Source organism: Dryobates pubescens, chromosome 43, assembly GCF_014839835.1.
Source record: "Dryobates pubescens isolate bDryPub1 chromosome 43, bDryPub1.pri, whole genome shotgun sequence".
Lineage (NCBI taxonomy): Eukaryota > Metazoa > Chordata > Aves > Piciformes > Picidae > Dryobates > Dryobates pubescens.
Window position 1 is genome coordinate 337737 of NC_071654.1, and position 13557 is coordinate 351293.

The 13557-nt window shown below is 52.4% G+C and overlaps 1 protein-coding gene across 1 annotated transcript in view; it reads right to left on the reverse strand.

Annotated features, from left to right (window-relative positions):
• The window catches only part of LOC128899309 (zinc finger protein 721-like), a 586691-nt gene that overhangs the window by 280580 nt on the left and 292554 nt on the right, over positions 1-13557 (reverse strand).

The window sequence follows — 13557 nt, forward strand, 5'->3', positions numbered from 1 at the left end:
GGACGGTGTCAAAGGCCTTGCTGAAGTCCAGGTAGACCACATCCACAAGCCTCCCCACGTCCACCAGACAGGTCACCTGATCACAGAAGGAGATCAGGTTGGAGAGGCAGGACCTGCCCTTCCTAACTCCATGCTGGCTGGACCTGAGCCCTTGGCCATCCTTCAGGTGCGCAGTTATTGCCACCAGGATAATCTGTTCCATCACTTTCCCTGGCACTGAGGTCAGGCTGCCAGGCCTGGAGCTTCCAGGTTCCTCCATCCAACCCTTCTTGTGGATGGTGTGGTGAAGGCCCAGATACTGAATCTTGCCCCAGCATGTGGGCGAGCTCCCCCTCCCTCAGGAGGAAGACAAAAGCCAGGCTAGCACGCATCTGGTGCATGCTGTGCTCGTGCATTCACCAAATATGGAAGAATTCTAGCTTCATGCTTTCTCATAGTTTGAAGCCAGTTGTTTATGAGAATGCCCACTGGTCAAACCCAGCCTCAAGGGATTCTATAAGCATTACCCCAGTGAGTAAACAAGGGCCCTCCTCCTCCATTCTGTCTCTGTGCTCACTTGCGAGTGTAAGTCCGAGCCTCAGCCTCTGCAATTGAATTTATTGTTCACAGTCTCACAGTATAACTACGGTTGGAAGAGACCCCAAGGATCATCAAGTCCAACCTGTCCCAACAGACCTCACAACTAGACCATGGCACCAAGTGCCATGTCCAATCTCCCCTTCAACACCTCCAGGGACAGCGACTCCACCACATCCTTGGGCAGCACATCCCAATGACGAACGACTCGCTCAGTGAGTCCTCACCTCGAGTCTAAACCTCCCCTGGCACAGCTTGAGACTGTGTCCCCTTGTTCTGGTGCTGGTTGTCTGGGAGAAGAGACCAACCCCCTCCTGTCTACAACCACCTTTCAGGTAGTTGTAGAGGGCAATGAGGTCACCTCTGATCCTTCTCTTCTCCAGGCTAAACAACCCCAGCTCCCTCAGCCTCTCCTCACAGGGCTGTGCTCAAGGCCTCTCCCCAGCCTTGTTGCCCTTCTCTGGACACCTTCAAGTGTCTCGATGTCCTTCTTAAACTGAGGGGCCCAGAACCGGACACAGTACTCAAGGTGTGGCCTAACCAATTCAGAGTCCAGGGGCACAATGACCTCCCTGCTCCTGCTGGCCACACTATTCCTAATACAGGCCAGGATGCCATTGGCCCTCTTGGCCACCTGGGCACACTGCTGGCTCATGTTTAGGCGGGTGTCAATCAGCACCCCCAGGTCCCTCTCTCTTTGGCAGCTCTCCAGCCACTCTGACCCCTAGCTTGTCTAGCTTCTGTTACATACATGCACACATATCAAAGCACCTGCATGTGAGAAGCGATTGGAAGAATTATTTCCATAGAGGAAGGACACCGCGCTGAGCTGAGGAGCCAGCGTCGCCATAGCCAGTCACACCGACCGGAAGAGAGACCCCCGTCACCACCGTATGGACTGGACCAACCCCCGAGGGTAAGATCTGCCCAGTTGCTGGGGAAGAAGGACTTGACTCACCCTGGTCGTCCACACAGTCGTTTAACCCCACTGTAGTGGGAGGGAAGAGCACCACATGTGCCGCTCTGAGCCCTGTTAACTCCAGGGACTACTTAAACATCGTTCGTGCTTACACTGCACTGAACCCTGGGACCGCCCAGGTGCCCTGCTGTTGCTTTAAGCCCAGCGAGCCAGAAGCCGCCGCCTGTTGCAGCCGCATTCCTGTCCCCGAGGCCGTATTCTTCAGTCCAGGGAACTTGCCGAGCTGGGTCGACCCCAATTTTATAATATTAATAAAAATAATATTTTTCATAATTCATATTTCATAATTCATAAATGAATAACCTCTTCCCCACAGATGGGGACCACATTGGCCAGTTTCCAGTCATCTGGGACCTCTCCAGTGAGCCAGGACGGGAGGAAAATGATGGAGAGTGGCTTGTTGGGGTAAAACCTAAAGGGAAAAGGCTAACACCAAATTGCATGTTCCAAGTGATTTGCCTTCTGGAGCGAGTGTAAATTAGCATTTGAACTCTGGCCTACCTCTTTCCTGTGCTGAGGTACATGCTGTACTCTGCTGTGGCAAACTGCACGTTTCTGAGACAATTCGAATTCTCTCCTGGGCGTACTGAGGGACCCATATGTCGTCCTGACCCATCCCACAGGCAGGTCCGCTCCCTACCCTGTAAGAGGGTCAGGGACATCGCAAGGAGAATCACAAAGCTGATCTATCCCTCTGACTATTACCCTCTGCTGGTAATACAAGCTGGGAGTGATGAAATTGGAAAGAAGGGCGATTAAAAAGGAGTTCAGGGCCCTTGGACAATTGATTGGTGGGGCAGGAGCTGAAGTGTTGGTCTTCTTGGTTCCCTCACTATACTATGATACTGTGATTAGTTTCGATTAATCTCGAAATCAGGCATTTTGCATCTGCAGATTACAGCATGAATCTCAGCACAGGAAACAGGCAGGCCAGAATTCAAATCCTCATTTTCAGTGACTCCAGAAGGCAGATCATTTGGAATATGCGATTTGGTGCTAGCTGTGGGATTGCCAGCTACGAGCGGTGTGAGCAATCCGGCAGTGTAGGCCTAGGGCCTGACATGGTGGTAGGCCATGCTCAGAGCCAGCTACCAGTATGCCAAAACAGTGCTGTGCTTGCAGCACTGTAACTAAAACAAGACGCTGGTAGCTAGAAACATAGGGAGTTATCTCGGCACAACAGGACATGCACCTGCACCAACAAACCTCGCGTGTCATCTTTAGTTGGACCAATAATCTATAATAGTGTGATGTGTGGTCACTCATAGAGGACCAATGAGTCCATGCCAACGAGGCACACCAAGTTTATATAAATTGTAGCAGTTTCCTTGCTACACACTTCTTTTTCTGCCTGTCCTGTCTCCTCTCCTTCCATGCTTTACTGTGCCATGCTTTCACCATAGGCCTGAGCCATAGGCCTGCAATACTGGAACAATAAAGAATCAGTACCAATCATATTGGTCAGCCGTATTGATTCCAGTCACCTCCGTCGTTGCCAAATCTGGCTAAAGGCCTATAATTCCCTGGCTCATCCAACCGACTCTTCTTGTGGATGGGCACCATGTTGGCCAGCTTCCAGTCTTCTGGGACCTCTCCAGTGAGCCAGGACTGCTGGAAAATGATAGATAGTGGCTTGGCCAGCTCATGTGCCAGCTCTCTCAGCACCCTAGGATGGATCCCATCTGGTCCCATGGACTTGTGGGAATCCAAGTGGCTAAGCAGATCACCAACTACCCCATTCTGGAACACAGGAAAACTATGCTGCTCCCTAACTCCTTCTGCCAGCTCTGCAGGCCAGCTGTCTGGAAGACATTCTGTCCTGCTAGAAAAAATTGAGGCAAAGAAGGTGTTAAGTAACTCTGCCTTCTCCTCATCCTTTGTTACAACATTCCCCTCCGTGTCCACCAAGGAATGGAGGTTGTCCCTGCCCTTCCTCTTGCTATTCATGTATTTATAGAAGGGCTTTTTGTTGTCCTTCACAGCAGAGGCCAGTCTAAGCTCCAAATGTGCTTTTGCCGCCCTAATTTTCTTCCTACAATACCTAGCAACATCCTTAAACCTTTCATGGGTTGCCTCCCCTTTCTTCCAAAGATGATGCACCCTCTTTTTTCCCCTTAGTTCTTTTAGAAGCTCATCACCCATCCAGGCTGTCTGCCCCGGCGGCTCATCTTCCAGCACATTGGCACAGCCTGATCCTGTGACTTCAAGAGTTCCTCCTTGAAGTAGTCCCAACTCTCCTGGACCCCTTTGTTTCTAAGGGCTGTTTCCCAAGGAACTTTCTGAGTTAGTTCCTTGAGTAGCCTGAAGTCTGCCCTCCAGAAGTCCAGAGTGGAGGTCTTCTTGCTGCCCCTCTTAGCTTGCCTGAATACTGAAAATTCAATTCTCTTGTGGTCGCCGGCCCCTAAACAGCCTCCGACCACCACATCCCCACCTGCCCTTCCCTGTTGGTGAAGAGGAGGTCTAGCATAGCCTTACCCCTGGTAGGCTCACTCAGCACCTGGGATAAGAAGCTGTCCTCCATGCACTTTAAGAACCTCCTAGACTGTCTCCTCTCTGCTGTGTTCAGATCCCAGCAGATGTCAGGCAAGTTGAAGTCCCCAGTGAGGACAAGGTCAGGAGATCTTGAGACAGCCTTAAGCTGCCTATAGAATGCTTCGTCAACTTCTTCTTCCTGCTTGGGTGGTCTATAACAGACTCCAACCAGGATGTCAGCCCTGTTAGCCTTCCCTCTAATTCTCACCCATAGGCACTCAACCTGATGATCCCTGATCTCCAGCTCAATGGCATCTAGAGCCTCCCTGATGTACAGGGCCACCCCTCCACCCCTTCTTCATTGCCTGTCTTTTCTGAAAAGTCTGTAGCCATCAATTGCAGCACTCCAGTCATGTGAGTTGTCCCACCATGTCTCTGTGATGGCAACTACATCATAACTTTCCTGGATCCCTGGATTGTTTCAGAAGCAATAAACTCTTTTGCAGAGCAGTTCTGATGTCACTCAGTGCAGGCCCAGCCTGGCTTCTGCACTTTGTGGTGTTGGTGTTTTACTCTTTATAAAAACTGTCATCCCTTTTCTAACACATTCTCTGCTTTGCTGACCAAGAGTTTGTGCAGCAGGACCTCTGCTCTTTGCTTGGTTAAAAAAATAAAGAACCTTTCATTAACATTGTCCTTCCTGAGATCCTTCCCCCAGCATTTTTCTGGAGCTTCAGGGTCACGTCCTGTGCAGATTTTGGGGACAAAAGAGTCCCAGCACAGCAGCACTGCCAGAGAGAACCAGCACCTGGACTTTCAGGGCTGTTCCCTTTCCACTTCCAGCCTCTCCTGGGTCAGTGCAAGGCCTGAGTGCTGTGGCAGCTTGGTCATTGGTCTGCTGCATGCCAGTCCTGTGACCACAGGCAGGGACAGGCCATGGGAACTACTCTGACTGAGCTGGCCCCCAAGAGCAGTTCCACAAAGACAGATGATCTGCTCAGGGCAGAGTCTGAAGGCTTAGGGCTTCATCCAAAGTTTCTCTCCAGAGCAGGCCCAAGAAAGTGTCCCAGGGATGCAAACAGCAGGGAACAGCTCAAGTGTGAGTGTGCAGGGCTGGGGCACACAGCAGTGTCCTGACACAGAGAGGCCTCCTGCCAGAGGCCTGAAGGAGCAGCACAGCGTGCTCTGATCTGTGTCTCTGTTCACTGCACAGCTTGGGGAAGCTGTCCCAGGGTAATCATCCTGCTCTAGCCACTCACCACCACCATTTCCACCACTGGCCTATCACTACAACTTGCAAAGTTTCTTTGTCCCCCACTTGCAGGTCACAGGCTCAGGAGGTCAGCAGTGGCTGCTGGCATTGCACAGATGAGATGCAAGCATGGCCATGGTGTGTGGGGTGAGAGGAACCTGAGTGAGCACAAACACCATCAGCTGTTGCTGGGGCACCAAGGCACTGGAGGTGTGAGGAGCCGCCCAGCCTCTGGCAGGGGCAGCAGGAGGCCAGGGACACTCTGCCTGCTGCAGTGCAGAGCCTGTGTGAGGGATGGGGAAAGACTCTGTCTGAACATCCTAAGGTGCCGAAGCAGTTCATGAGGCCAGCTCAGGTGTGGACACCTGGCAGAGCTCTGACATTTCTGTGTGTGACTTCAGCACACACCTCCCTGCCCCAGGGAGATTCCTCTCAGGTGTCCTGCACAGGCTCATTGCAAATGTTGCTGTCTGCTCACATCACCCTTCCTGGGCTGTGCACAGAGCCATCTGTGGTGGTTTGAGCCTTAACTGGGATTTAAGAGCTCAGATGGAGGCAAAGGCTCCTTCCCGGTCTCCTCTTTATGGATCAAGGGCAAAAAAAGAGAGGGAAGGAGGCAAATCTACCAAGAAATAATTTGCAGACAGTTTTCAAGTAGAGAGGTAACATTTTCTTTGAACAATATACACGTGTGTGCGTGTATCTATATATAAAAAACAATACAGGAAGTGTTCACAAGGGTAAGGAACAAGGATGTATGGGGAGAATACGAATACAAAACCAGTCCTTTAGAGTCCTTCAGAGAGGCCTAGATGTAGCAGGAATCAGGAATCAGTCTGTCTTTGAAAGGGAAAGGAAACTCAGGAATAGTCCATTGCTGTAGGGAAGCAGGAACAGTCTTTTGCTGTGGGGCATCAGGAACAGGTGCAGGTGAGATGATGCAGGAGCTCTCTGGATTGGTGTGCAGTGTGTTCATGTTGAGTGCTGGATGCTAGGCTGGTATTAAACTAGGAGAGAAAAAACTTAGAACACCTTATAACTATTCTACAGTGACTATATTACATTGGTGTCCACTGCCCCCTCGGAGTTCATTCCCTCTCAGCCAGAGTCACGTTCCGCTGTGGGATACACTGAATGTCCCCAGTTTCTAACATGACCTAATCCATGTGACCAGGCCCCTCAGCAGAGACCACCCCTGGGGTTGGTTTGCCCCCACCAGCAGCAGGGGAAACCCACACTGACTTCCCCAGAAGGTTTTTCTCAGCAATCACAGGAACTCCATCTCCATCCACTGTTGGCAGCAGGTGGGACTGGGCAGGACCAGCTGGGTTCACAGCTCCTCTGCTGGTCACTAACCAAGTGGCTTGAGCTAGGTGTCTTTACCAGTTCCTAAAGGTTCCACCCCCCATGGCTTTTAGGGTGGTCTTTAGCAAGCCAGTGTAGTGCTCGACCTTCCCCGCAGCTGGTGCATGGTATGGGATGTGGTAAATCCACTCAATGCCATGTTCCTTTGCCCAGTCCCTTAGGAGATGGTTCCTGAAGTGGCTTTCATTGTGTGATTCAATCCTCCCAGGGGTGCCGTGTCTCCACAGGACATGTCTCTCTAGGCCCAGGATGGTGTTGTGAGAAGTGGCATGAGGTACTGGGTAGGTCTCCAGCCACCCTGGACTTGCCTCCACCATGGTCAGTAGGTGCTGCTTGCCACTGTGAGACTGAGGATGGAGTCAACCTGCCAGGCCTTTCTGTACTTCTATTTCGACCATCTCCCCCCATCCCACAGAGGCTTCATGCACTTGGCCTGCTTGATGGCAGCACAGATGTCACACTCATGGATAACCTGTGAGATGGTCTCCAGAGAGATGTCCACGGATCTGTCCCCAGCCCACCGGGATGTGACATCTCTCCCTTGGTGGCCAGAAGTGTCCTGGGCCCAGCAAGCTAAGAACAGCTCACCCTTGTGTTCCCAGGCCAAGGCTATTTGGGAGATTTTAGCAGCCAGATCTGCTTGGTGGTTGTGCTGGTGCTCCTCTGTGGCTCTGCTCTTGGGGATGTGTGCATCCATACCTTTGTTGGCAGCCTGTCCAGGCGGGCAGCGATGTCTTGCCACAGGTGAGCAGCCCAAACAGGCTTCCCTTTCCTCTGTCAGCCGTTCCTCCTCCATTCCTTCAGCCACCCCCACAAGGCATTGGCTACCATCCAGGAGTCAGTAGAGAGGTACAGCACTGGCCAGTTCTTTTGTTCCACTATATCCAGGGCCAGCTGGACAGCTTTTCCCTCTGCATACTGACTGGATTCGCCTTCTCCATCCCTTGCTTCTGCCACTTGCCTTGTCGGGCTCCAGACAGCTGCCTTCCATCTCCGCTTGCTGCCTACAAGCCAGCAGGACCCATCTGTAAATAGAGCATAGCCCTTCTAATGGTCAGGGAGATCATTGTATGGGGGAGCCTCCTCAGCACGGCTCACTGTCTGCTCTGGTGGCATTCCCAAGTCAGCACCCTCTGGCCAGTTGCTGATCACTTCCACTATGCCAGGGCGTTTGAAGCTCCCCATCCGAGCTCGCTGAGTTATCAGGGCCATCCACTTACTCCAGGGAGCATTTGTATCATGATGTGGGGTTGAGCCTCTTCCTTTGAACATCCAGGTCAGGACTGGAAGCCTTGGAGCTAGAAATAGAGGCGTCTCAGTCCCAATTACCTCAGAGGCAGCCCAGACACCCTCATAGGCAGCTAGGATCTCCTTCTCTGTTGTGGTGTAGTTGGCCTCGGAGCCCTTGTAGCCCTTCCTCCAGAAACCTAGGGGCCTGCCCCTGGCTTCACCAGGGGCCTTCTGCCACAAGCTCCACGTAGGACCATTCTCACCGGCCACAGTGTACAGCACATTCTTGATCTTTGCTCCAGTTGGAACAGGTCCCACAGCCATAGCCTGGACCACCTCTCATTTGATCTGGTCGAATGCTACCTGCTGCTCAGGTCCCCACACAAAATCATTTCTCTTCCTTGTTACAGGGAAGAGAGGTTTCATGATTTGACAGTACCCAGGAATGTGCATTTGCCAGAAGCCCACAAGCCCCACAAAGGACTGTGTCTCTTTCTTGTTTGTGGGTTGCACCATAGTGGCTACCCTGTTCACCACCTCCTGAGGGATGTGGTGACAGCCATCCTGCCATCCAACACCCAGGAACTGGATCTCCCTGGCAAGCCCTTTGACCTTGCTTTGTTGATGGCAAAGCCAGCCTCCAGCAGGATATTGATTATCCTCTTACCCTTCTGGTAAACTTCCTCTGCTGTCTCACCCCATACAATGATGTCATCAATGAACTGCAGGTGCTCAGGGGCTCCACCTTTCTCTAAGGCAGTCTGGATCACCTCATGGCAGATGGTTGAGCTATGGACCCAGCCCTGAGGCAACCCATTCCATTGGTACTGTCCTCCCCTCCAGGTGAAAGCAAAATGTGGCCTGCATTCTTCTGCAATGGGAATGGAGAGAAAGGCATTAGCAATGTCACTTGTGGCATACCACTTGGCCCCCTTCGATTCCAGCTCGTACTGCAGCTCCAGCATGTCCGGCACGGCAGCGCTGATCGGAGGAGTCACTTCATTCAGGCCACGGTAGTCCACGGTCAGTCTCCATTCCCCATTTGCCTTCCCCACTGGCCATATCAGGCTGTTGAAGGGGGAGTGAGCCTTGCTGATCACCTTCTGGCTCTCCAGTCGTCCAATCAGTTGGTGTATGGGGTGCAGAGAGTCTCTGTTGGTCCTGGATTGCCTGCCATGTACTATGCCAGAGGCAAGAGGGAACTTCAAATCCTGCCTCTTGTGGTTGCCCACTACGGAGGGCTCATCTGACAGCTCAGGCATGGGGGACAGCTGTTCTTTGCCTGCAGTCTCTACAGCTGCTCTCTCAAATGCCCACTTGTGCCCCCTAGGCTCCTTGAAGCATCCCTCCTGCAGAAAGTCAATGCCAAGAATGCAAGGTGCATCTGGACCAGTCACTAGGTTGTGCTTTCCCCATTCATTCCCGGTCAGGCTTTTCTCAGCCTGCAGTACAGTCAGGTCTTGTGACCCCCTGTGACTCCCTGAATGCTTATGGGCTCAACCCCTTTGTAGCTCGATGGTATCAGGGTGCATTGGGCCCCTGTGTCCACCAGAGCTGGCTACTTCAGGGCTTCTGAAGTGCCAGGCCATTTCACTGAGACATCCCAGGACACTCTGTTGTCCCTGGCCTCCACCTGGCTGGAGGTAGGGCACCTCTAATACTGGCGGCGGTGTCCACACTTGTCACAGGGTCCTGTGTTCCTAGGGGAAGGGTCTCTTGAGCAGAGGGACCCCTCTGGGAAAGTGGGGCAGCCCTGGAGCAGTCAAACTGGGCCCCTCCCAGGATAGACTGCACCCTGTTCCAGTACAAGCTGGATTCCCTGGCCCCATTCCAATACAACCTGGGCCCCACCCAGCACACACTTGATCTTTGTAACTCCTCCCAGCACAGCCTGAGCCACCTGTCAGCACGACCTGGATCTCCTGAACTTCCGAGCACAGATATGGTCTCAACCCAGTACCAGCAGCATCATCTCAGCATCTCCCAGTCCAGTCTGGGTCTCATCCCTGCACAAACGACATCCCCCAGAATCTCTGATTCCATTCCAATAGAGCCTAGGCCCCATTCCAGTGCACACAGGACACACTGATGCCATCCCAGTTCACACTGGGCTCTCCTCCCTGCACAAGCTGAATCTCTTTGAGCCCTCCCAGTCCACACTGGGCTTTGTGCCAGCACAAAGTGAATGTCCTGGTCCCCTCTCAGAACAGAAACAGCCTCATTCCAGCACAAATTGGATCATCTTGCTCCACCCCAGGGGATGGGTCCCTTTCCAGTACAAAGTGCATTCCCTGGTCCTCTCCCAGTACCTGCTGCCTCCCTCCACCTGTGAACTGGATACTCTGATGCCATCTCAGCACAGACTGGGCCACATCCCAGTACAAACTGCATACCCTGAGTCCCTCCCAGGACAAACCAGGCTCCATCCAAATACCAACTGGGGTCCCTGATCCCATCCTAGCATAGATTTGGCCCCATATCAATCCAAGCAGGGTGCCTTAAACACCTCCAAGTACAGCTTGGCTGTGTCCTAGTATAAACTGCTTCTCCTCATCCCATTCTAGTACAATTTGAGACCTGTCCCAGAATAAACTGGTTCCAGTGGCATCACCAAGTACAGACAAGGGATTATCCCAGTGCAAGATGCATCTGCTGATCTCTTCCCAGTACATAAATAGCGTTGTCCTACAGCAAAGTCAGAGCTTTGGCCCCTCCCAGTTCCAAACGCAGCCCTCCAACTGTGAACCAGAGGACAACACTCCTTCCCAACAGAGATTGTGCCCACTCCCAGGAAAGACTACACTACCTGAAGCCCTCCAAACACTCTTCTGGGACAACTCCAGAACAACCTGAATCCCTTTACCCACTCCCTGACACACTGGGCCCCATCCCAGTGCAAACTGGTTCCTTGTTGGTTTGGAACTGGAGGTTCTGGTGTGTCCCAGCCCCAGGCAGAAAGGCACTGCAGGGTCTGGCAGGAGCCATTCAAATGCCCTGGGATGGAGCGAAGCCAGAACACAGGGAAGAAGGCCAAGTGCAGCTGGGCTCTGGCAGGAGGAGTGTGGCCACCCAGACACAGTTGTCCTCCCCCAGACGCCCTGGCTCAGCACTGCTGTGGCCACATCTGGATGCTTGGTGTCTCGTTTTGGGAATATCCCTGTCTGAAGGAATGTAGAGGAACTCCAGAGAATGCAAAGGAGAACTACTAGGATGGGGGTTGACATCGCTGTGGAGAGGCTGAGGGACCTGGGATGCTTCAAGCCTGCTGAATGGAGGCTCAGGACACTGCCAGAGCAGTGTGCACATGGCTGAAGGGTGGTTTCAGAGAGGATGGAGCTCTTCTGGGGAGTGGGAAGAGACCAAAACCTCCACAAAGTGCAGCTTGGAAGGTTCAGAGTGGAGATGAGGCCAAAGAAATATCCCTCAATGGGCAGAGCTGCTATGCATGAGGCTATCCAGAGGTGTCAGGAAATGGCAGGGAGAGCTGAGACAGCTCAGGGAAGGGATGGCAATGGCAGGGGGAGAGCTGGCTGGGGAAGCAACATTGGTGTCAGCAGCCTGAAGGGAAAGAGCTGCAGGCATGGGACAGTGTAGGAGAGGCGGCAGTAGGATGGCCAAGGGCTCTGGCAAGGCTGAGAGGCCCAACAGGACCAAGGGCTTTGTCCCCTTGGATCTGGCACTTGCCTCTGCCACCAGGGCCTGTGAGGGGAAACTTTGCTTTGAGGTTCTTCTATTGCAAGGGCAGTGGTCAGGGCTTGGCCTTTCTGCTTCCTAGACCAACGTCAAGTTTTTCTGCCCTGTACTTTGCCTTTGTCTCCCTGCAATCCTGGCCTCTAACAAGCTGCTCTAACGAGTCCCTGGGGAGCCTTTGTCAGGAACAAGCCTCAGTGAGGCCAATCAGTGCTTCAAGGGACTTTGGAGTTTGCTTCTGCCTTGGACTTGTTGAGAGGCTTCTTGGCAGAGTCTCCTGGCAGTACCTGAGGATGATGTAATCAGCCCCAAATACTCCATGGGGCTCATTAAATACTGCTGAACCTCTAATTCTTGCCAAGGTTTCTGCAGCTAATTGGAGAAGTTTTTATTGTGCAAAGCATCTGATAGTATTTTTAAAGGTACATTTAATTCCTTTTCAGCAGGAGTTGTCTCTTTGCAAGCAAACCACAGCAATCCTGTCAAGATCCTACCCTGGTCACTGCTCATCCTCACTCACCACTGCCACCAGCAGAGCCCAGAGCCACAGGTGAGGCACAGGATCTGCCTTGCCAGGGGCTGGGGCTCAGGGCTTGGCCCTTTGGATCAATGAAACCCCTCCAGGTTTCCTCAGCAGCAGAGCCACCTTGAGCTGCTTGTCCTGACCTGTCAGCACTGCCTCAGGTCTCTGCTCTCACCAGAGCCTGGAGATGCTTCAGTGCCTCCAGTGATGCTTCCCTTGCATCCACTGTCTCCTTCTGCTCTAACCAGACCCTGTGGACCTTTCCCAGTATGCTTCACTGGGACCCATTAAGAGTAGAAGAAACTTCAGAGTTTGAATCTGACTTTGACTTCTGGAGATGTTTCATCAGATTCCTCTCAGTCCCTGAGGTTTACAGGACACCAAAAGCTACCAGAGGAGTTATTAAAAGACCTTCGGCTGCTCCTCTGCTGCCCTATTGGGCTGGACTCCTGGGCTAGAAGGAACTGCTGGCAAGCAGGCAGCACTGCAGAGAGACAGCTCTGGCCAGGAGCAGCTCCTCTGCACAGCACAGCAGGGCTGAGGACATTGCCAGAGGATCTCAGCAAGATGAGGAAGGCAGAGAGAGCTTCAAGGTGGCCAGGGTGACTGAGAGCTCACTGGAGGAGAAGTCACTGCAGTCACTGACACAGTGAGGCTGTGGGTGCAGGACACTGTAGCAGCTGTAGCTCCTGGAGGCATCTCCATCTCGGCAGCTGAAGCTCAGCTGAAGGCTCTGCAGTGTGCACACAGAAGGAGGAGCAAAGCCATTCAGTTCCATCCTGTGAGCAGCAGTGAGCAGAGCTGGGGAAGGAGAAGGCTTCACCCCCAGCCCCTCTGCCTTTCTCTCTTCCTTTCACTCTCTCTGCAGTACTGCAGGCCTGTTCCCCGTTTCTCCACCTCTCCATGGCTGTGGTGGTTTTAGGCAATGCCTTTAAAATTTAGTTACAGATTTTGAGCAGAAAAGTAGAACCAAAATAAATAGATCACTCTTGGGTGTGAAAAGGAAAAGAAAAGATTCTTCTAAACAAATTGATTGGATAAATATCTGGAATCAGAGGAGCTCTACCATAACAATTCTCTCTCTTCTCTTCTCATCTCAGCTGTTTTGCTTTGCTGGGAAGAGATCACCTGCTTTGGCTGCCCTTGGCTAAGTCTAACCCACTGCTTTTTTTCTCTCTCCACCCCTCCTTTCTCTCTTGGAAGAGGGGGATGGGGGGCAGGGATAGAGGAACAGCTTCCCTGGTCTCTGACCAGGGGGTTTCCTGTTGTTTGCTAATTGTAAATACCTGTCCAATATTGTCACTCCTGCATGTTCTGTACCTGTTCATTGCATTCCATTGTAGAGTGTAGCTCTTGCTTGTCAATACAGCTTCATTTGCTTCTAACTGAGCTGCTCTGGCAAAGCTAATGCTGAGGAGAAATTTCAACCTACCAATATGGGACTCTTGTTCCCTGGGATTGGGCTGTTGG